This window comes from Pezoporus flaviventris, unplaced genomic scaffold (genome assembly GCF_033815535.1).
Source record: "Pezoporus flaviventris isolate CSIRO_AGI_PZ_B2104156 unplaced genomic scaffold, CSIRO_AGI_Pfla_v1 ptg000015l, whole genome shotgun sequence".
Classification (NCBI taxonomy): domain Eukaryota; kingdom Metazoa; phylum Chordata; class Aves; order Psittaciformes; family Psittacidae; genus Pezoporus; species Pezoporus flaviventris.
The window spans coordinates 28,379,511-28,402,817 of record NW_026892563.1 but is presented as its reverse complement, the minus strand read 5'-3'; the positions used below and the strand labels follow the sequence as shown (position 1 = coordinate 28,402,817).

Sequence of the window (23,307 nt, the reverse complement as noted above, 5' to 3'; positions counted from 1 at the left end):
GGAAGAGAATACAACACCTCACCACCAGCCGACCGATAACTTGCCCCTCCCGGCCCGACCAAGCACCCACCGACACTTCCTCCAACCCTGCAGTCCCAGCCCTTCTGGCTAACTCTCCATTATATCCTGGGCATGACGTGCTGTGGTATGGAATACCTCTTTGGTCAGTTTGGGTCAGGTGTCCTGTCTCTGCTTCCTCCTGGCTTCCCCTCCTCCCTGGCAGAGCATGAGGCTCACAAAGTCCTTGGCCAAACCAAAACATCCTTGTTATTAGTTCTGTTACTGAGCCGAAAGTCAAAACACTGCACCGCACCAGCTACCAAGAAGGAGAAAAATGACTGCTACTGCTGAACCCAGGACACAGTTGTATTGACGAGTTTCTTTATGATGCTTTTCTCAGCATCATTGGTGGAGAAAACACATTCTGTTGTTAGAAGCTTGCAAAGATACTGAAGGGCCTTGAATAAACCCAAGACAAAAAATATATCCAGTTAAAATAACTTGGATCTATCACTGCCAGGACAAAAGCAATGTAAGAATATTTCCTTTTTTTTCTTTTAATAACAAATGCTTTAAGCCCGCTTTTCCAAATTATGCCAGTTCTTCCAAAGCAAACACTGGGAAAAGTAAGATAATTGTTTTGTTTGTTCTGTTTTTTAATTTAAAGGAAAGAATTTTTTCCCAGTGTATGCCCAGGAGATATGAAACATGAAGAAATTTCAAGAAGGTCATGACTGTCTCGCCTTTCACTCACTTTTTTTGTTTGCTTGTTTAGCAGTACTGGCAGTTCACAGAACTGTCATTTTGATGGTTTCTTGGACACAGATTGAAAAAGATGTGACATTATATTAGAATGGGAAAATACAGATTGATGTTAACTCCCACTCTGATATTAAGTGCCAATAACCCGTTTACATTCTTATTTGCAGTGCACAGTAATTGGAGCAGACAACATTTCTTAATCTCCCCTACAAAGCACTGTGCATTTGTGTTGCCATGCAGCCTTAGGAGAACTGGGACATCCAGATGGGGGAGAGGTCGGCATACATCTGAACTACACTTCACATGTCTGCAAGCTTCAGGTAGCCATGCCCAGGGGCTGTGACTTCAGGGTGGCAAACCCAGTCCTACCTGTGTCTTTCAGCATCCAAACGGGTAAGGAAGGAAGGGAAACCTGCCCTGTCTTTGCCTGAACAAGGAGAAATCAAGTATGTTTTAGAGGGGTTTTTCAGAGGTTAAATTTGTATCACTTTCACCTGGAAGAAAAATGGGGCTTGAGTGTGGGAGCTGGGAAAAAGTAACACATGGGTGTGTTCTGTTCAGTAGAAGTGGTGAGTAAAGAAAGTCTGGGCAAGAGGGAAAGGAGCACAGAGAGTTGTGCTTCTGTGAGAGGGAAGCTGTGTGGTTAAGAAGGCAGAAGGGAATGCAAGTGTATTTTTAATCGAAACTAGAGCCACCTTTCTAAGTCTACAGCCAAATTATCTAGGCTTCTCTTATGCAAGACAACAACTATCCTGGGGACATAGCCTCATGGTGACAAATATGAACAAATAAACAGTCATGTACTGTTGAATTTGAGCATTGTACATGCATGGGATTTTTTTTCCTGCTTTCAGTCTCCAGAAGATCCACAAGTCAAAACTTTCTGAGAAATAAACAATAAACCAACATGTTATTTCTAGATTTCCTAAACTGAGGAGCTGTGCAGGACTATTCAGATTTCTGTGGTGTGGGAATGTCAGCTTGGAGCAGGGGAGCTGTCGAAATGTGACACATGGGAGCTATTTAGAGCACTAAGAAGCTGATAGCTGCACAGCTAGTGGCAAGGAATTTGTGGTGTGGCCATGGATGAAAATTACCATGTGTGTGGAGCAGGCAGAATATTGCTGATTACAAACAGAAATTTCAAGTGACTTGCAATGCGTTCTCAGAAGAAAGGACACGCTGCTGTCTGAGGTGAGAGGTACTGAACCAGACTAGGCCATCAGCACAGACCTTCTCATGGCTATCTCTCTTGGTGAGGGTGTCTCTGTTTTCCTTGAGTTAGCCTGTCTGTGCAAGGTTTCTCCTGTTATTCAACAGGTACTTCTCAGTGCTATCAAAAGATGTTTAGAGCTGAAATACAGTCTCCAGAAGTGGAAAATAAAGGAGACTGACTGGAAAGGGGATTGACAGCTGTATAGTACTAATGCAGCTGTTGTAAACCACATAGTTCCCCAAGCAAAGATAAAAGTTCAGCCTCATGCCTATAAAAATAACTAGTAAACCTGGGGCTTGGAGGGGTTGTTGGCGTATTTTGGTTTTTGGTTGCCCTTTAATTTCTGTGGGATTATAATATGTATTGCTCCTGTCATGGGTTCAGCAGTAGCAGTCATTTTTTCTCCTGCTTAGTAGATGATGCAGTGCTGTGGTTTTGACTTTTAGCCTGGGAGCAGTGCTGCTAACACTAACGTTTTTAGTTGTTGCTAAGTAATGTTTACTCTGACCAAGGATTTTCTCAGTCTCATGCTCTGCCAGTGAGGAGGAGAAGCTGGGAGGAAGCAGAGACAGGACACCTGACCCAAACTAGCCAAAGGGGCCCACATCATGCCCAGTACAGAAACTGGAGGGAGTCACCCGCAAGGCCCAGATCACTGCTCAGGTCAGGCTGGGTATCGGTCAGCGGGTGGTGAGCAATTGCATTCTCCTCCCATGTTATTTCCCTTATCATTATTATTATTGGTGGCAGCAGTAATGCTTTGTGTTATACCTTAGTTATTGGTTCTTATCTCAACCCGTGGGATTTACATTCTTTCCATTCTCCTCCCCATCCCTCCAGGAGCAGGGGGAAGAAGAAGGAAGGGAGTGAGCAAGCAGTTGGGCTTAAACTATGACTGGTCCACAGAGGGTAGGGAAACAGCCTTGCTGTCCATGGCTCCTTTTCTAACTCTAAATCAAAGGACTTTTTCAACCTTAACTTGCAAGAGTAGAGCCTACTTCCTCTGCTTTGAAAAAATCTGATCACTCTCTGATCTACATTTGGACAGTGTGGGCCTTGTTCTCCTTGTGCTCCATCCAAGTAGTCTGAGCTACTGACTTGACGTTAGTGTTGCATTCCCGCTGTCTGCAGAAATACAGCTACAGAACACTTCATTCTGAAAGGACAAACATACCCCTATAGTTCAAACAGTGGTCCGCTAGGACAAGGCAGTTAATGAAACAGTCAATGATGTTTTACAGGCCTCCCAAGCCAAATTATTTCAGACTATATTTCACTCATAGGTTGATACTGGAAAAAGCTAAGGCTAATTAGCTTGTATTTTGGTAGTCTGCTCACCTTCCTTTTTTTTTCTACATTCTACTAGGTAAGAGTATCCAGATGATTATGACGATGATAATAATAACAATTACACTTTTTAAAGTCTTCTCAAAGTGCTGGTTTGGTTGAAGACCTGAACATTAGGAATGGCTGTTCTTCTGCTATATCACAGGTTTGCAGCCAGACACCCACATCCTTTGTGGAACAGTTAGGGCTTTAAAGGATGAAGGAAAATATGAGAAGCAATGTTTCTCAACTGGCTCAATTAGAAAACAAGAAAGAAGTCTACAATATTTGGTTGTAGGAATCTGTTGCCTGACTTGTTTGAGCTGTTTAAACTGAGGGGAAGGAGTGTAAAAGCTGAATTATCATTTTAGCTCCACACCTGGACGTAAAAAGTAAGGATCTTTTAATGCAGTTTTGTGAGAGAAACAGATGGGAAGATGTTAAGCAAAGAAGATAAAGTAAGTGAAGAAGATAAAGCAGTTGAAAATAATGGAGAGAACATGAAAAAAAAAAATTAAATGAAGAGACAGTTTCAGAGCACAAAATGGATTACCTTCCCCTGAGGTGCTGCAAAGACCAAGCTCTTAGTACAACTGACATCTTTTTAGAAAGCTGAATCTCCTGCAACATCTAGCAAATCACAAGTTGCTAGAAAATAACTGTTTTACTGGGTTTCAAGAAAAGCTAGCAATACTCTAACATATGGATGCTGGGATGGCTGGGCTGTCAGAGGGACAAATTCCACTTCCCACCACACCCCAACTCCCTTAAGATACTGGAGCCTTCATCTGCGCTCCGCAACAAAGAAAAGCAAAAACCTGTGGTTTTCCTTGTGAGAACTAGAAATTTTGCTCTGAAAAGCAAATTTTCTCTGCCTCCTTTTCACAGTGATGCTGGTGGGTAGGACCAATCTCTGATTAAATAAGAACTACCAAGATTGGTTTCAGGAGTTAAGCATGCCTTAAGAAAGAACTATTATTGAAACCAGAGCTTGTACTAAGAATGTAGCTTGTACTAAGATGTTCAAAGCAAACATCTTCTTCTGTGATATCCTCCAAATCTTTATGTTACAGCTGTCCCTTTCATCAGCTTCTCTCTGAGGAGTCCTGCTTCACCTCCTCTGCTTGTGGCATAGGATTTCTTTCTTTTAAGGTCTTGTGGGCATTCAAACTTGGCAGTAAGAAAGAGGGACATTAAAATTACATTTATTTAGGGCTTTTACTCTAAAAAAAAAGTAAGACATGGAAAAAAATGAAGCATTACCTTTAAGCTTTATTTCTCTCACTGAGGTTAAGGACAGCGGTACTAGGAGGATACAAGGTCTTAATTGGAGGGGTTTAAAAATCCTTTGATGGTCCAACAGAGAGGGGCAGATGTGGCATTTCACAACACGGACTCAAGCTGATGCAGAGGCTCAAATCCTTGTTTATTATCAGCAAGCCCTTTTTATCCCCTTGTTTGGTACTTTCTAACCTGCACATACATACAACATTCAATCTCACTGGCCACTGTGAAACTCTCCAGGTAAATAGTCCAATCACAATGTTACAGACCCTCTCACAACCCCCACCTCCTCTGGCCTCCAACTGAGATTCCCACCACAACTACATCCTGGCCCATCCTACCAAGGCTTGCTCTTCAACCTTCCCTGTCCTTCAGCGTTCCAACTCATTGCCCCAGGGCTTGTCAAGCACCAAGGACTCAGAGCTCATTTGCCTTCACTTCCCACAGGCGGAAGCAGAGATGCCAGACTTTGACCATTCCTTTTCCTCACTAGCTTTTCCTCCTCAGAAAGGAACATCTTCCTCTCTAAAGTGACTGGCATTTCTGCAATCACTGAGGGGTCACTTCCACAGCATTTCCCTTTGCAGTTTAAGGGTGCTGCTCTACATTTCACATCTGCCTGGCCTGTGAGTCTTGCTCCTCCTCCCTGCCTGCCTGGGAGCTGACTGCAGCACAGGCTGTGACTGCAGAGATGAGGTAGGAGTAGAGAATGGCAATGCCTCCTGTAGCTTTTCAAACGCTCAGAACAATTTGTCACTCATGCAAATAAGTATCTGATGAACATATGGCTAAGAATGAGCAATAGACCCCCTATGCTCACTCACGCGGAAGCTGGCAGTGCTGCTTGATGTAATGTATGGAAGAGGGAATGGGAAATACATTTCTTCAAAACTAGGGAACTAGAATGTTTTCAGAAGTGATCTGTGCAAACTAGCTGCCAGTTCCAACTGTTTGTGTATGGTGTTTCACTCTCTCTCAAATTCTGTCTCTCCTAGCCCACCACAGTCTAACTATTGCAGGAGTCATGTAATCAGTTTCTCCATTGTATTTGTACTTCACATTTAAGCTGTTGATCCTTGCCCCACCATTTAGTTGTGTTTGCTCTTCTGACTGCCTGCTGTCCAGGTGCAGAGTACATCTGTCATCCTCTTCCTCTGAGTTTTACCCAAACATTCAAAAAATTCTTATCTTTGCTGGGTCAATTATGGCCATTTTTTTGTATAAATAGTAATGGTCTTCTGCATAACTAGGAGAGACAACTGCTGAGATTCAAGCAAGAGATGAACAGCAGCTTCATCTCATCAAGTCTTGTCATAAGATTAGCCCAAAGACTCCTCCAAGGGTTTGAGAGAAGAAGATGCTGCTGGAGCAAATGGCCTTGAGCAGCCCCAGCCCCCAGGGAAACACATGAAGATCCAGGAAATATCCATCAACAAAATTCCACTCCACATGACTCATCTCCTTTTCCCTGTTTTATCTCAGGTGCTAACAGTTTCTTTTTAAGCTAGCTTTTCTAAAAAGGCAGAAAATGTTTAGGGCCATCTAAAGTAAGATCTACAGGACAAGGACAAAATGTCAGCTGGGAGTCATGGGAAAAGTCTTGGTGCTGGAGGCTAGAAAGGGCATCATTTGTGGCAGCAACTCTAAGTGGTCTTTTGGAGCAGGGGAGGGAATGTCTGTTTACACCATTGCATTTTTAAATCTCTATCTGTAAACTGGTGGAGGGAGGGAGGCTCTGAAGCTAGGTGCTCCAATCTGTTCTCCAGAGTAGTACCTCTCTGCCAATGCCCTGTCTATAAAGTGTTGATGATAAATTAAGATCTCATGCTACAGGCATGTGAAATGTGAAGGTATCAGGGGAGAATCACACAACCCATCTACAACTGGTTTTTCAGGATGTCATCTTCTCCCTCCTGCTGTAAGTAATGTTGTTCAGAGAATCAGTTTTTTAAAAAATAAGTCAGTATTTCAGTGATTTTTGCACAACCACAACTCCCCAGTCAACTATGCCTGAAGTGACTGCATTTCAGAAGACTCTCTTTCCTTGCCCAGTTGAGTCTGCTGATTCTCCAGCATAACTGGTATCATCTTGAGGTCTGAACAACCACCTTGTAAACACAGATAAAGAAAACAATAAATAAACAATAATGCAGTCAAAAATAAGGCAAGAGGACAGTGTAGCTTTTTAGACTCTTATTTATATCTTCTTGATTCAGATGCTGAATTTCTGGGTGTACTTATTTAAGATTTCAGATCCTGGGTCAATGTTCTGTATCTGATCTTTATAGCCTGTTCTTCATGTATGGTCGGTACTGACTCTTCATAAGGAAGATACCTGCCTGCCTATTGCATCTCATGTTTTCAACCTTGGGATGACAAGTTTCTTTCTTGTTCCCTGGTAAAAGCCAAGACCACATTCTCTGTACCTTTAATATGCTGAGATAGCAGAAAATTCTTCCCCCCAGATAAAGGGTTTGTTGCTTTCTCATTTCACAACAGTCACACAATACAACCACTTCATTTTGATTTCTGGAAAGTGAGCACAGAAGGGTGGAGCTCCTGTAGTATGCAGTGGATCCTCCCTGGAATACAGAAAAACTGTACTTAGTTTCAACTAGTGTGTCAAGTAATGAGTTTCAACATCAACAAAGGAAGAGGAACTCATACCTGCAGCACCACGGAAGATGAGATAGGCTTACAAAGAAATGTAACACTCACTTGTATGACTAATTAAAAGCTATAAAACCACCAAGTTTCCACTTAACGAAACATAAATAATTACGGCATCAGATTAAAAAATAGAATGGGTCTTTTAACCAATTTGTAATCAGTGCAATTCCCACAGAGAATGTATAAGCATCCCTAAGTTTTCATCCACACATCCACCTCCTTAAATCCACTGGGCCCAACAACTTGCAGTGAAAGTTTAAGGGCTGATCTGGAGTATTTGCATGATGCTGGGGTCTGAAGGATTCCAGGAAACTGTGTCCCAGACTTCTCAATGCTCATTGGGTGCTGTGCTATTAACTGGCAGGAAATCTCACAGAGTTGGTGGGGAAGCTGTGTCTTGGTTTCAGGCCAGCCTAAATTTAGGAAAATTCTAAATGAAACAGACTCCTCGTTTTTCAGGATAACCATGAGAAGTTCAGTTCTGGGGAGACATTGTTCTCTATCATCCTTCACAGCTGAGCAGATATCCCTGGTAGAACACCAACACTATTTTTATTAAAACCTAGAGCTAAGTAACTTATGAAAAACTGCTATTATTTTGACAAGCATTTATTTAACAACTCGTTTCATGGTGGAAAGCCCTTTGTATCTGATACGTCTGAGTACAGCCTATTCCATCAGCCCAGTTTGGTCTCCAGAAAAGGCTTCTCCTTTTTGATGAAAACTGTTTCTGGGTTGTTTTTTGTTTTTTGTTTTTTTTTTAAATAAAGTAGAAGTACCTTTCTATAAGGTAATCTTTTTAATCTTGCTGGAGGTATAACATGAGACATAAGCAAAAATTTAATTAATTTTACTCTAGATGCTAGATTTAGGCAGTCATGTTGTGACTGTGTTGCCTTCAGCTGTAAGCTAAGTTTAACACATGAAGCATGTACATTTGATGACATTCTTCTCCTTCCCCTTCCCCTCACTGCTGTTGGGTTCACCACTGATCTCTATGCTGCGGACACACATGTAAGCCCTGCCCTGCAGTGACAGCAGCATGGCTTCCTCCACCCCTGGTGTTAAGGCCGCCGCAATACCCTCCCTGCCTAGCCCCTGCATCCAGACTGATCTAGGACATGGTTAAGGAAGGAACTGCATGAGTTGGGCTCTGGCAAAATATTTTCTTTGACAATGACAGAAAGGGAATGTTGCAGGAAAAGGGAAATCAGTTTCCCCTTTTCAGATTATTCTAATGAATGGCCAACAATTCCTGCACAGTCTCACTTTTGTGAGATGCTAAAGCTGGCCCAGAAAACACAGCAGCAATGATGCAGTGACAGCCCAGCCACAGTGGCAAGGAGGCCAATGGCAGCTCATTTCCACTGTTCTGCCTGTGCTATGCTCTGCCCAAGCTGCCGGGCTGCTCCTGGTAACCAAGCCTTACTGACAGTCTGCTCTTAAAACTCTGCTTTTGGGATCTGCAGCACTGAAGTAGTTTTAGGTTGTCAGTCTGATAGACAGATACATAGATGAATGGACCACATGCTTCATGGGTCCATAGGCAATGACACTGAGAAAATAACGTGCTGCAGGCATTAGCCCTGCCTGTCAGCTCCACTTTATCTCTTTAATTTCCTGTGGCTGCAAATGATCGTGAAGGGCTGTGCTATCGTTTAAAGACTACTGTGATTTTGTGAAATGGAGATTATATTTTTTTTATATCCATTCTTAGTTTCTTGATCTGCTGCTGCTCCTTGACTATATCTTTAGAAACTTTCCTAGATTAAAAATACTAATTTTTATTAAGTTTTTTTACATATTCAAGAGGGTTTGAGGACCTGAAGACAATCACTTGCTGCCTTCTAATCCAATGAATGTTGAGAGCCATTTTCTTTTATCTCTAAAGTTCACTACTAAAGAAACGAAATAGGAATTGGGTTGGGCCTATCATATTTGATTGTACCAGGCATATGCATGTAGCTATTTAGATGAGGTGTGTTTCCATTTGTTCTCTTTCTCCTTTCAGTCTGCTAATCAATCCAGTGGGTTTTGTAAAATGGAAAAAGTAGAATCTTAATCTGTTGTGAAATGAAAGTCAGTGGCCCCTTTAGAGTGTTTTAAAGTCTCCCTCTGCACCAGAAAGAGTAAAATTATTTTACTTTTTTTTTAATGATTCCTTGTTTTTCTCTGGATTTTTTTTACATGGGTAACAACTACTTTGTGTTCACATTACAAAAAAAAAAAAAGTTTCAGTACTGAGTAAGCCACACTGGAGATGGGTCACAAGCTTTTACTTTAGTATGACTATTTTTGCATCTTGACCTGTACTTCCCATTTGAATTTTAATTATCCTAGCTGCATCATGGTAGAAATTAGCCCTTTGTCTTGTTGGCTTGTGTAAGATTTTAGAAAAAGAAGGATCTTCCAGTGTAATGAAAATGCATTATTTTCAGTGATGACAAAGCCAATAATAACACCCTTTCCTAATCCTTTTTTTTTTTACCTGGGGGTGTTGCTGAGAGTTACAGCCTTTATTTGACTAGTTGTGTTCTGGGCCGAAGATTAAAGTAAGAAATTTCTTGCAAAAGCACATGGAAGCACATGCCCCCAAGAGAAAATTTAAGGCAAAAAGGATTTTCAAAGTGGAAACAAAAGTGTGAATAATTGCCAGTCGGTGTTAAGCTTCATGACTGCTTTTACAATCTAAGTCCTACATTTTCCTCCTATAGATAAAGCTTCATATCAGAGCATTGCTGATCTAGTGTTTAATATGGAAAAATATTTAGCAGTATTAATATAGTTGCCTGCCTCTCTCTAGCTCTGGCAGAAGTATTTACATTAATATATATTCTTGTACCAGTTTTATACTGGTAGGAATTAAGGCTCTGCAGAATCAGGGAATTGACGCAGAAGGTGTACAAACTCTACAGACACAGAGCAGTGGATGTTTGCCCAATGCTTTCAACTACAAACACGATAACAAATGCAAAAGCAGGTATGTTCATTTAACGCTGCAGGAGATAAAGTAGCTTTTCAAACAGCTTTCCTTACAAAATGCTGAAAATGCTGCAGGCTGCAGAAAGCAGCTGGTTTAATAATTGACCCTGTCTCTCTGTTGCATTGAATTGTGACGTGCTGGACTCTGTATCCTTTCCACCATCCTTTTCTCTATTGTTGAACACCTTCATCTGTAGCCTGAAAACCAAAGAGGTAAAAGAAGCCTTGTGAACAGCAAAGAGAGAGAAATAGCTTTTTCAGGAAAACAATCAGAATCAGTTTATTTTTCCTTGCCATTTCACAAACTATGATTTTTAGAGCCCTGAGTTTCTTGCCTCTTGTTCAGCTCTTTTTTGGTGCAGTGGGGTGAGACTCACATAATGCACACAGGGATGCTATCACATGTACTTTCAGAGTGATTTTTTAAAAAGAGTTATGAATACAATCCCCCATTATTGCCATTAGTGGGAGCCATCCACATACCCAGTAATCCATGAGTGCATATAGACACAGTGTGTTTGCGAGTAGCTCATGGGGCTGGACTTGTGTGGTGTTGATTGAAGCTGCCGACTGTAACTTTGGAAGCCTGCGCATGAGAGTGCCTATGCTGCGACTGAGTGACACCTCCTGCTGCAGGAGGGTCACACTCTTCAGGAGCAATCAAACCCAAATGAGTTACATAATGTTGTGCATTGATAACAGCTGCACGTTGCTGTTCATGTCTGCCTCCTTTGTTACAGAAAGAAAAAATACCAACTTCAGAAATAGCGAAGAGGGTTCTGTAGCAAGTCTTAGATGCCAGGTCTCTAAGCCTGGGAAACCCAATGCTTTGCTACAAGTTTTAATCAACTCAATATTTATTCAGAAAGAGGCATAAATGCAAGTCCCCTAAAATTTAACCTAATTTTTGACTTGGACTCAAGGTCATGTCTCAGTTAGCTCATACTTCTGGAAATGTCTCAGCCAGAGTTTACACAGACTTTCCCCCAGCCAGACAGTATTAACCATACTCCTTCCAGCTCTGGTGACAGAGTATCTCTGCATTTCCCAAGCATAAAAGATTTTCTTTCTATTCTCCAAGTCCAGATACTAGGGACTGACCCTCTCATACCTAGCAAATTCATCACCTTCCTTTCTATGGCATTTTCCTGAACACTGGATCTACAACAGGCTGTAATTAAGACTTGGCAGACCTACACTCCCTGTAAAACAAAACTTTGTTTACTGTTCGTATTGGAAAAGCTTTTAAATGTCACCATTCCAGACTAACCAAGTGGAAGGCAAGCACACTGGTATTTCGTATCTGCTACTTAAAATTACTTATCTTCAAGTCATCCTGAAATTTTACACTTTAAAACTTCTGACATTTGGGGGCAAAATGCCTCCAAATTGGCCCCCAGATTATTTCCACACCAGCAAATCTGCAGTCGTTATTTCCATCATATATATCCTGAAATTCCTGCTAATACTGATGACAGACGAAGGCCGTTGCTGAGTCTCTAGGAACACCTTGTACTAAGGTGACCAAAGTGAAAAAAAAGACATGGGCTGTAAAGAGCCTCTTCCCCTTCTTATGTTACAGAGTGATGCTACCTGCATCAGGTCACAGATGTAAGTGCAGATGGTGCTTCACCTTTACATAATCTGGCAGGGCCCATACAGTAGTAGGACGCTCCATCTGGGTCACATTATACAACAGGGGATGTGTTTCAGTCTGATGGCACGAACCAGAGTTTGGTCTGGGGCCTGTGTCCCTGCACATACAATGTGAATTGCAAGAAAGCAGAGAAACTGGGACCTCTCACAGTCAATAGATTAAAATATTTTAATTAAGATCTCCAACACAAGCAATCACAAGTAAATAATGAACAAAAGAACACACAAAGAATGACAGTAAAAGGTGGTGCCAGTGGCAAGTTCAAGACAGTACAAGATGATACTTAACCCAGGGCTGGGTAAGGAGGCTGTGGAGCTCTCTGCTGCAGGTTGTTATGTATGCTGATGTTCTAGGCTGTGCCTCTGTAGCCAGGAGCACTATTTCTCAGCATATTCCTCCTGTGTATTATCACTAACTAAAATATTCTTAATCTACATAAGGTAATTAGGCTATTACCAATACGAAATTACTTGTGAAGAGGTGTGCTTCCTTCTCACTAATGAACGTATTCACTTTTTTCTGTTATTTCTGAACAATCTGACTAAAGTCCATACTTTATGAAGCTACCTTTATTTCAATGGTCTTCTAATGGTGTCTTGTATCACATAATATACCAAGGACTACTGAATGAAGTAAGATTGAATTACAGTCACCAGAACCTATTTTTTCTTATGCTAAGGGGTTGGAAATCAGTCACTGCAAGTAATGTCAGGAAAGTTGCTCTGGACAGCTTACAGCAAAAATCTGCTGAAGAAAACCAGACTGTTGAAAGTGGACTTTTCTTGACCAAACTAGGACATCTTACAAGGCTCAAAATAACTTTTGGGTTTCTCCCCTCCTGCTGCTATCCCCTTCTCTTTTTACCAGCTTCCTGAAAATTCCCAGCTCAGCCCGCTTGCCAGCGCTCATACGGCTTTTGTCTCACACCGTCCTGCGAACAAGCACCCTCTCCCTGAGCCTGCTGAAGAACTGCGTTTCCCCCCCCAGCAAGCTCTCCCCTCTTCTCCGCCCATCAACAGTAGAGGCCATTTTCCCCCCTTTCCCGCTCCTGAGACCTTCTCGCCCCTCACAACCCTCCCCATTGCAGCCGCGGACGCGGAAGGAAGTCTGCGCGGCATGCGGGGCTTTGGCCCCCTCCCACTAGCTCGTTGCCGGCGTGTGTGCGCGTCTCCAGAGTCTCCGGACACCTGCACCTGTAGGTGTCCAGAGCCTCTGCAGGCTCTGCGCGCGGAGGGAGGGGCGCGGCTGGCGCTGCCATCTTGTGGCGGTTTGCTGGGTGCGACCGTTACTCCATAACCGCCATCTCGTACCGCGTTAACCCCAGGCGAGGAGGTTGTCGCGCTCCTGTGTCACGGTCACGGTTGGGTGCCGGGTTCTCTGGTCGTTTTTTGGCCTCTTTAAAAAAGATACCCAGGCTTTTTTTTTTTTTCCAGAATGGGGTAAGTATTTGCAAGGCAGTGACCAACCATAGTTTTTATCTCTCAAAAACAGAAGAGGAAGAAACGGCGAGTTGCAAGTTCATCTTTGAGTCCCTCATCAGTACCCAGTGGTGAGGAGACACAACTGGAAGAAGAAACTGCCTGTCGCTGCAGATTTCTCTGCGTGCTTCATTTTGTCTGCCTCTCTCTGTCATTTCCTGTGTGTCTGTGTCTATCCTGATAGTTTTTCCACATTTTATGTGATATCTGTGAATAAAGGGTTAACATTGTGCCTGCTTAACGTTTATCACGTTGCTTGCTTAAGCAGTCGTGCTTGGCAGAGCAGAACCGTAGGAGTTAAAGTTGCTAAAATTGCGAAGCAGAATTATAGGAGTTACAGCTACTAGGCAAAATTGTAATAGATAAGATTCATAACTTGTAATGTACACTTAAAAGACATCCTTGTTTAAATAGTAACCATAGAAAGAAAGGAAACAAAAAGAAATAACCAGAGTAATAAAATTTACAAGCTTGACAAGTTCCTGCTTTCAGGTACGTAAAACCAGCTTGTACCAAACCAGAGATTTGGATAGGAAGCGAAACCCTATTGAGTCTGCATGAAAGCAAGAGGTTCCTCACGGTGATAGAAACTACAGGCCTTCATCCTCACGACCCCCTAACAACCACCACCAGGAGGCATTGTGCAAGCGCATCAATGGGATGAATGCCAGAAAACTAATTATAATACTAGACGGAAATAGGTTTTGCATATGTATTAAGCGTGAAGCATTCTCATGTTTATATAACCATTATATGTAATATAAACAAACTGAGTAACAGAGGAAAAACGCACATACCTTTGGAGGAACGATCCCCTATGCGCTGAATAAAGCATACCTACTTTACAACTTTAACGAGTTGTGGAGTTTATCAGTGTATCATATGTGTTTGTGAGTGACTGTGCATCCTGATGTCAATCCTTGTGTGTATTGAGATGAGGCACAAAAGCACAAAATGTAATCAGTTCTAAGTAATGTTAAATTTGGTGGCTTTGTAATGGAAAATAATGATGGTGCTTGAAGGTAGTTGACATAGGTTTAGGTCCTTAGGACCTTAGTACAAAAAGTGAAAGAAAAGCAGAATAGAGAAACAGGACCTGGGGATGGGGAGTATCTGGGACTAGCAGATGTCCAGGGTGGGCACAGTTAAACTAATTGATAAATAGAGCTGGTGTAAACATCTACCGGGGAGTACTGGGGACTAGCAGATGTCCAGGATGGGCACAGTTAAACCAACTGATAAGTAGAAGACAGGATGATTGCTATGTCTGTAATGTTAATTAAGCTGGTGCTTCAAAGACTGCCGGAAGTTATGAAGATTGTTGGGAGAAGTAAATGACCCTCAGAGACCACCATCACATTTTTGTATGCATGCAGGAAACTTTCTGGAAAATGATGTAATTCATGTATAGCCTCACGAGTATGTATGTATGCCCAGTGACTATATAAGGATGGCCTGTGTAGCAATACGGTGATACATGTTAGGAGAAGCTATCCCCTGTGTCTCCCGGCACCACAAGAATACCTGCTTGTCAGCTTGAAACTTTGTTGGCAAGTTTGTTCCTGGAGTTTTCTCCGAATCAGTATCTGTCATAATATTACGTGTGAATAATCCATCTGTGCTGATAGCCTTTAGAAACTTCCACTGATCTTGGAACATCCTTACAGTTATGAAGAGGTGTATTTTTGTGTGTGTCCTGGCTTTGAAAAGCTGATGCTTTCTTTCTGTGGGCATCTGGTTTGTCTCTCCTTTTGTGAAAAGGCAGGCACTTGATGCTTTTGGGGAAACACATTCCAGTGTTCTCCATAGCTTTTCCTGCACTTAGAGGCAATTACTCAATCAACATTTCTACATTGAAAGCATCACAGCAGGGGTGATCTTGCAGTGGAGGTGCTCCATTTTGTTTGTGATCTCAGCTAAACTTTAAGTATCTTTTACAAGTGGAACATAGCATAGTCAGGATACCTGTACTGTAGCTCACAGGCCAAGCATTTGTACAGCATTATCTCTACATTAATAGGGAAATAATGAACAGGAGAGCTACCGCTTGGGCAAGGTCTTGAACCGCATTTGCTTTAATGCATGTATTTCTATTGGCCTTCACCTGTCAGTCACAGCAGGGCAACAGACCTGTGGAATACCTGTACAAATGTGTTTTTCAATGGATGCCGTAGGACACTTGGACAGGCTGTGTGATACACACATAAATGTACTGGGTTTCGCATGTCATAGATGTTGCTATGTGGACATAACTGTATGAGTTCACAATAACAGAAACAAAGATTGCTAAGGACACAAGATTAGACAACAAGTTGAAAATGGCCAGAACTCTTGAGCAAAATGGAGTCACACCGCAAAAGAATTTGTAAAGGTAAAAGAGAAGGAGGAGGGGGGGGGGAACAGGGACGACACACACTTGATATGAGGAAAGCTAGTGCCTGGAAAACATATTGTTAAAGTACTCTTAGCTTAACTTAGGTCAAAGATAAAGAACAATGTTTTTTTGTTGTAAGTCTGTGGTGAGATAACAGGATTTAGTGGCCCCACTAAACATGAGTGAATTATTTCACACCATCCTTCTATTTATCAGTTAGTTTGGAGACAGTGCCTCTGGAACATCTGCTAGCTTTGGATACTTCTTGTCTGCTTGTCCTGTTTTTCTTGCAATGAATTTTGTATGAAGGTCACACTATTCTAAATATTTGCCAGCTATCAGAAAAATTACAGACATGGCTGGTTTTAGCTAGTTTTGTGATTACTGGGGCATCCAACTGTGCCAAAGGTGAAAAGCACGCCGTGAGGAAGACTGCTTACTTCATCTTGAAGACCCCTGCCTGCATGAGGAAAACTGCTTACTTCATCCTCAAGACCCCTGCCCACGATCACCGGAGAGCAGTGAGCAGACGCCAAGGGGAGGAGACTTATGATAATAAGTTCCCGGAGCTAGTTATGATATTCCCGCCTATACATGGGAATTATGAATATGTATATGGCTAATGCAGTACTGAAAGTATATAAACCTGTAACAAATGCTAATCAGTGTGCCTCTGGCTATGGTAATGCACCCAGCGCTGTTGCTTTTGCTTTATTGACTTTGTCCCTCAATAAAACCCTGTTATCTCCGTTAGAGGAGTGAGCTCATTTCACAGGCGGGGTGGACTGAAAATTGCAATAAGCAGTATCGCCATTCTTGTGACCTTGTGGGACAGCCTGGCTTGAGGGTCTGGTGACTGGGGAAATTATTTGCTAGCACATGGAAGTTTTCAGCAGGCAGAATAAGCTATCCAAATATTAGATAAAAGTAGTGTTTTTTTAATTCATTGACAGGAAATGTGTATTAACCAAATGTTTATTGATTTAGAAACATTCTTTGGGCAGCCATTAGGAAAACAGAGGTTGTGAAACCTTAAAAAACCCAATTATGGTTACCCTCTACTAAGTCTTAAGTATATAAACTTAAATACATATTTACTTGAGAATACATAAGGTAGGTAGTTTCCCAGTTTGAAATAAGTACCTATTCTGTGATGTTAACATATGTTTCCCTGAATGTTATCAATGGGAAAGAGAAGCCTGGAAAACAGCCATACTGAATTGTGCCTGATGGCTTCTAAAGCTGTTTTATGACCAATAGCAATCGGACTTTAATCAATAAATCTGTCTCTGTTTTGACTGTAAGATGGAAAAAGTTTGTAGTGCCAAAGTGTAAGCGGCGAGGAGAAGCAAGACACGCCAACCCAATATGGGTGATAAGCAAACTTCTACTTTATTTGTGGCACACTTTGCTTATATCCGCGTGGTGTTTAGCCACGCCTACTAGTCACAACAGTATTGGTTAGTTCTACACAGCTTCCTTCACATTCTCCTCCCACATCTGGTTTCCGGTTACCTGTGAGGCCTACACCTTGCTTTGTTCGGACAAGGCCTCTAAGGATCCATGGCCTTGCTCTTAGAGCCATTCTGCAACAATTCCCCCCTTTTTCTTTTGTGCGAGCAAAACATTGTGGGTTATTCTGTTCACTTGTTTCATCACACAACTATAAGCAAGTCTAACAACTACAGTGATTAAAATAGCAATGATACATAAGCACAGTCCTTCAAATAGCAGTGTTTTAAGCCAACCTGTAATGCCCCATGAGGACAACCATTTAGTTATCCCTAGGTCATTGCTCACTTGCAATTGCTGGGTAAGCTGAGCCAGGGTTTTCAGCTGTGCATGTATCGAATTAGAATAACCAGAAAGATTCATACAACACATTCCATCAAACTCTTCACATCCATGTCCCTGGTCCAATAACAAAAGGTTCTGCAGTGTTTCATGTCTTACAGAGTCAACATTAAACAACAAATCAGAAATTGCCTTCGATGTAGTATTTGTTTGCTCAGCAACTCAGTCTGTTTAGTTGAGCCAAGGCCCTGGCTGAAGCACTTACAGTGATTTGGCATATGATGGGATACATGCCTTGAAGACCCTTAGTGACTAGCATATAATTGGTTAAACACAGGTGTGAGAACTCAACCTTGAAAGCTTGCCGACAGTCCACAGTTCTCATTAACTTGGTGAATTCCAGCCTCTTATCTTGCTTGCTTAAGCTTCTTCAGGCCTCTCATGGCCTTGCTGTATCTTTCAGGATTATTCAAAGTTTATGTACCAATTGTGCATTCTCCCGTGAGAGCACTGTCTCCACATCTCCCCCCTTCTGTTTTATCCAGTAACAAGTCGCTACTACAGCAAGGCACACACGCATTTACATTAGCAGAGTAACTATTACAGGGTGCAGCAGCATGTTGAAGATGCTGATGGTAGTGAGGGACTAGCCAAAGAAATTTCTTACCAGTGGAATTCTCCCACCCACTTAATTTGTTCCATTACCTGCTTTATAACACTACCATTGTATTAAAATCTTTCTAGCTTTTGCCTTAGCATTTTTCTAGCAGCTACTGCAAATTTCCATACTCTGACATCTCTTTTACAAGTGACAAATCTATACAATACAAGGTGTAGTTTCTTATTAGCAACTAGCTAGTAAATACAGGTGGTTTCATATACAATATAATAGCTACTTTACAAGCACACATATTCAGGGTGTTACTTTTCAGTTACCTCCAAGTGATGTTTTGCAGTTATTCGTTCTTTCTCTTCCTCTATCTCATTCTGCTTGGGGTATTCACAGTCAGCTCCTGTAGCTGAGGCATCAGGTTTTTCCATTCGTCTGTCCAGCTCATGGCAAGGCTTCACAAACTTTGCAGGCAGTCGCCATGGACCTGTAGGCAGGAGGACACAAATATACCCCCTCCCCCAGGTTATCAGTTCTTGAGAAGTAGACAGGTTAGACAGGTTAAATGCAGCATCATTACTCTCCCTCTCTCTCCCCCCCCCCCCTTTTTTTTTTTTTTTAATCCCTGCAGAAGCCGGCCTGCTGGGCAGCAGCTACAGCTGCCTGCCTGCTTCAGCAGCAACCATAAATACCCGCCGGCAACCGCACCTTTACATTAACCCTTTCATGCCTGAAATGTTAAACAGCTACCGATTGAAAGCTTTTACGTGAACCCAACAAGAAAAATACACAGAACACCGTCTGCCCTCAGCACACACACACGCACACATATGGGATCCCACAAGTACACGCCACACAATTACAATATTTGAAGCACAAAATCCAGACAATCATTACTCCCACTACAGTTCCACATACAGAACGTGGCACAAGGACCCTGTGGAGACTAATAGCAAACCAGCTCCGAGAAGCATCACTGCAGTGCGAGGTGGCAGGCTCAACCTTAGCGGGCGTCCCCGCAGAAGCTCTGCCTCCCCCACATCATCTGAGGCTTGGGCTTTTATACTGACCAAAATGCACACTCATTCCGACACAGGTGGCCAGCCTGTGCTGGAAGAAGTGGCCAGCAGTATCTACAAAGGTCTCCAAAGGTTGATAGAAACCTGGACGTACTTATTTTTACCAACTTCTAGTACATGAGCATCACAGAGAATCTGTATGGGCTCCCCCTGTCAATTGCAAGAAAAATCATAACATATACAGCTTGAGTATAAAAGGATTTTAACCCATACGTGGTCACTGCTTGTCAGGCCTCCTTAACTATTTTGAGATCAAGAGCTTCCCACTCTTTAGCCCCCTGCTGTGTAGTAAACACAGGATATGCAGAGATGCCCATTGCAGAAAATTCACCAGTAATGATCGCATCTTTGATTAACCATTGTTGCAGCTGAGCGTCTCCAGGGGCAGTGAGTCTGAGCAGACCAACCTGGGAGACAAAGAGTCAGAGTCTGGAAGCAGAGGATGTAAATCTGGCTTGGATTCAGGGGATTCGGGGTCTGATCCTGGGCTGAACTCAGGGTCTCCATTGCTCGCAGCTATGTCTTTCTTGTCAGATGTCTCTCGTTCAGTATGTGGCCATCTGCAGACCTGGCTCCTCCGTAACTGAGTTAAAAATTTCCACTCTAGGGCATAATGGGTTGGAAAGGCTCGCAGTTCCTTTAAATCTCCCGCTAGCGCATAATCTCTGTTTTCTACTGCGTGCTTCAAAATGGCGCCCCAATCGATCCGGCACCAAGGCACCACCCTCTTCCTTTCAGCTTCCTCAACATTCATCATGCATATCCCTTCTAATATACTTTCTCTGTCCTTTTCAAGGTCCCTACTTTCGGAACTGGGGTGGTGGGGGAACAGGGGGTTACACCTCCTCTGCGGCACCTTCTGATGAAGGAGGGGGAGAAAAGGAAGGGGGGGGGGGGGAACCCTATGCTCCCGCGAGTTGGGGGAAATGAGTTGTAATCTTCTCCCAGCTTCAACCGACCGGGACGTCTGTTCCTAGTTTCTCCGTTGCTACAGCGGCAGTTTTCTTTTCTGCCTTGTATCTTTTTGTACAGTTTATTACTTCTCTCTGTGGTTTACAGAGTTTCTTTGCCATTTTATCATCATTAAGCATTGAGTCAAATAGTTCATCACCAAACTTTCGCCACACACTCTCCTCAAAAACTGTATTAGGATCTACAAAAATCCCTTAGCCTTCCCTACAGCCACTAGACCTGCTAGCTGCTTTAGAGTCTCAGGCTCAATTCCCCGCTTTTATAAAAAGCACTGTAATAAATCAGGGGCTACCTCTCAGTCCATTTTCATGGCCGGCCTTTTCCGGATCGTCCTCTTCTGGATCGTTCTGTAACCTCGGTCTCCGGATCGGCCTCCCGATGCAGCAGTGTCTGGTTCACCCCAGCGGCGGACTCCTTTCCGTCAGTCCAAGCACCCGGGTCCGTCACGCCACCGCAGTAGCATTGCCTGCGCTCCCCGGCCGCCGCCACCGGCGCCGCTCACTTGCCGTTCTGGGTCCCTGATACTCAGGGCCCTGTATACCAGGTCCCCATTAACCGGTGCCCTGTATTCCGGGTCCCCGTTAACCGGGGCCCTGTATTCCATGTCCCTGTTCGGGCACCATTTGTAAGCGGCGAGGAGAAGCAAGACACGCCAACCCAATATGGGTGATAAGCAAACTTTTACTTTATTTGTGGTGCACTTCGCTTATATCCGCGTGGTGTTTAGCCACGCCTGCTAGTCACAACAGTATTGGTTAGTTCTACACAGCTTCCTTCACATTCTCCTCCCACATCCAGTTTCTGGTTATCTGTGAGGCCTACGCCTTGCTTTGCTCGCACAAGGCCTCTAAGGATCCATGGCCTTGCTCTTAGAGCCATTCTGCAACACCAAAGCTGAAAGGCACATTTTTTCCCCTATTCAGCAATTATTTTTTTTTTCTCCTTATGCTCATTTGTGACAGGAAACAAGTTTTCTAGAGATGCAACACATTTCATAAATTAGTTCCCATCAGAGATATTGTTGATTCCTGGACAACAAGACTGGACACATTTTGATATCCCCTTTGTAGAAAATTCTTTATAAACATCTATGTGGCAGCAAGAAAACAGTAAACACAGTTGCTGAATTGGTTTTTATTTCAGTCTGTGGAGGGAAATGAGCCAAAAGAAATTCAGGTAGCAGTTAGGATCTGACTGGTTAGTGCTGCTGAGGGACAGTGGTATTTGCCAACTGCCAAGGAAGAAAGAAAAAACCCACCTAATGCAGAGTATATTGCTTTTCAGATTGAATCACAGTGTTCAAGCCATACCGTATGGCAAACTAACTTACTTCTTGTGGGTATGCCATGATGTTACAAAACCTTGTTTTCAGTGAATTGCTCAGGCTTATGGATTATCCCTATGATCTTCCCTCCCTTGTGAAAGATGCTAGAAGATTTTTAAAGAAGACATAAAAAAGAAGTATCTTGAAATTCCTCCTGTGAAGAGATGGACATGAATGCAGGAGTAGGGTGGCTTTATCCCTCCTGTGCCTGCAATGGCCAGCATGAGGTGGTGGGAAGGCAAAGTTTACTGCTACTGAGTTTATGAGAAGTGTAAACCTAGGATGAATGTGGCTGCTTGTTTGCTTCTGTTTTTTTTGCCAGAGCTCACCCTCAAGATGCACAACAACTATGTTCAGGCAATTGCTTAGCTGTCCATCACTTTTTAATGAACTGCACTTTATCGTAATGAAATGTAGCAAATTATTCTTCTCTAATGAGAAGAAAAGGGAGACCACTAATGTTACATTTGAATTCTAGAATTTTGATCTCTCATCAGCATGTCTTGCTGACTTGGTTGCGTTTCATTTGCAGAATACTGATTTTAAGCTATGTTGACCACTTGGTAATGAAGCCAACTGGAAGCCAAATATTTTGTATTTCTCCTAGAGGCTTCTGAATTCATGTTATTTCCCGATTGTGCTTTAGAATTGAGACTACAATTTTAAGACTTAACTTTACTACTAATGGGAATGGGAGAGTGGAACAGCTTCAGGTCTGTGGTTAGAGGAGCTGTCAGACCAGAGGACTTCTTAGGAAAACATTCTCAAGACTGTGTGTTCAACATGCTAAAGCAGTTGTAAGCTGAGCCAGACTTCACAGAGCTTCCGAACCAAGACCAAACTCAGGCTCACTCTGGAACCAGGTGATAAGTATATGCAGACTGTAGGCAGTGACTCCGAATCTACAGATGTTTGTTTTCCTTCACAGTAGGCTTTGTTTGGGGTCAGGAATGCTCCCTTTGATGACATGATAATTCCATAGACAGTAGGATGTTAAAAAAAATAAGAAACAGTAAGCTCAGAACCATAATTTCACATGAAATCTGTATTGAGATCGCAAAAATGTTATGTCCCATGAAAGGGAAAAGGAAAATAATAAGGATTTTCTTTTTACAGTAGAACTAAACGCTCACTGGAAAATATTATATGCTTACTTCAATATTACTGCTATTTTTCATACTGCCTAGCAGAAGTTAAGGGTGCATCTTCAAAGCTGGCTTAGGCCAGTCTAGCTGTGTCACCACAGAGAGGGCAGGCCCTTCCTCCCCCACTGCTGCCTATTCCTTTAACAACGGGCTGAAGAGTTGTTAATGGTGAAGCAAGGTTAGCAAGTACTGGTGCACTACAGGGATGAAGAAGGGCAGAACAGTATTTCAGCAGTAGTCTGATAGTTCTGTTCAAGGTGGTTTTAAAACCCCAGGGTGAGTCTCCATCTCAGTAAGCACTATGCAAAAATTCTTGCACAGATTTTGAAATGAGCTGGTTTTTTTTTGCTGGCTTTTGGATTCTCTTCTCTTTTACTTTGCAGTCCTTACTGCCCAGTTTGTTACCTCAGATTATTTGGGACAGTGATAAATGTTCACTTGCTGCTGCAACTAAGAGACTTCATAAGGAACTGGGTCCCACTGCAGGTGTTAAGTAAAACATTTCATCTGTTCTCAGGTGTGGGGAGTGAAGGCGATGATTTCCATGAAGAACAGTTTGAGAATGAGCTCTGAGGCCTTGGTGCTTTGACAAGCCCTGGGGCGATAAACTGGGGCATTGAAGGCCAGTGATGTG

At 42.7% G+C, this 23,307-nt stretch overlaps 1 long non-coding RNA gene across 1 annotated transcript in view; it reads left to right on the top strand.

Annotated features, from left to right (window-relative positions):
- The first annotated feature begins 327 nt into the window (after positions 1-327).
- Positions 328-23,307, top strand: part of LOC133269792 (uncharacterized) — a 30,042-nt gene continuing 7,062 nt past the window's right edge. Inside the window, exons 1-2 of the long non-coding RNA XR_009743546.1 lie at positions 328-366; positions 22,551-23,190. This is a non-coding gene — a long non-coding RNA (uncharacterized LOC133269792). The remainder of the gene's footprint in view (positions 367-22,550; positions 23,191-23,307) is intronic.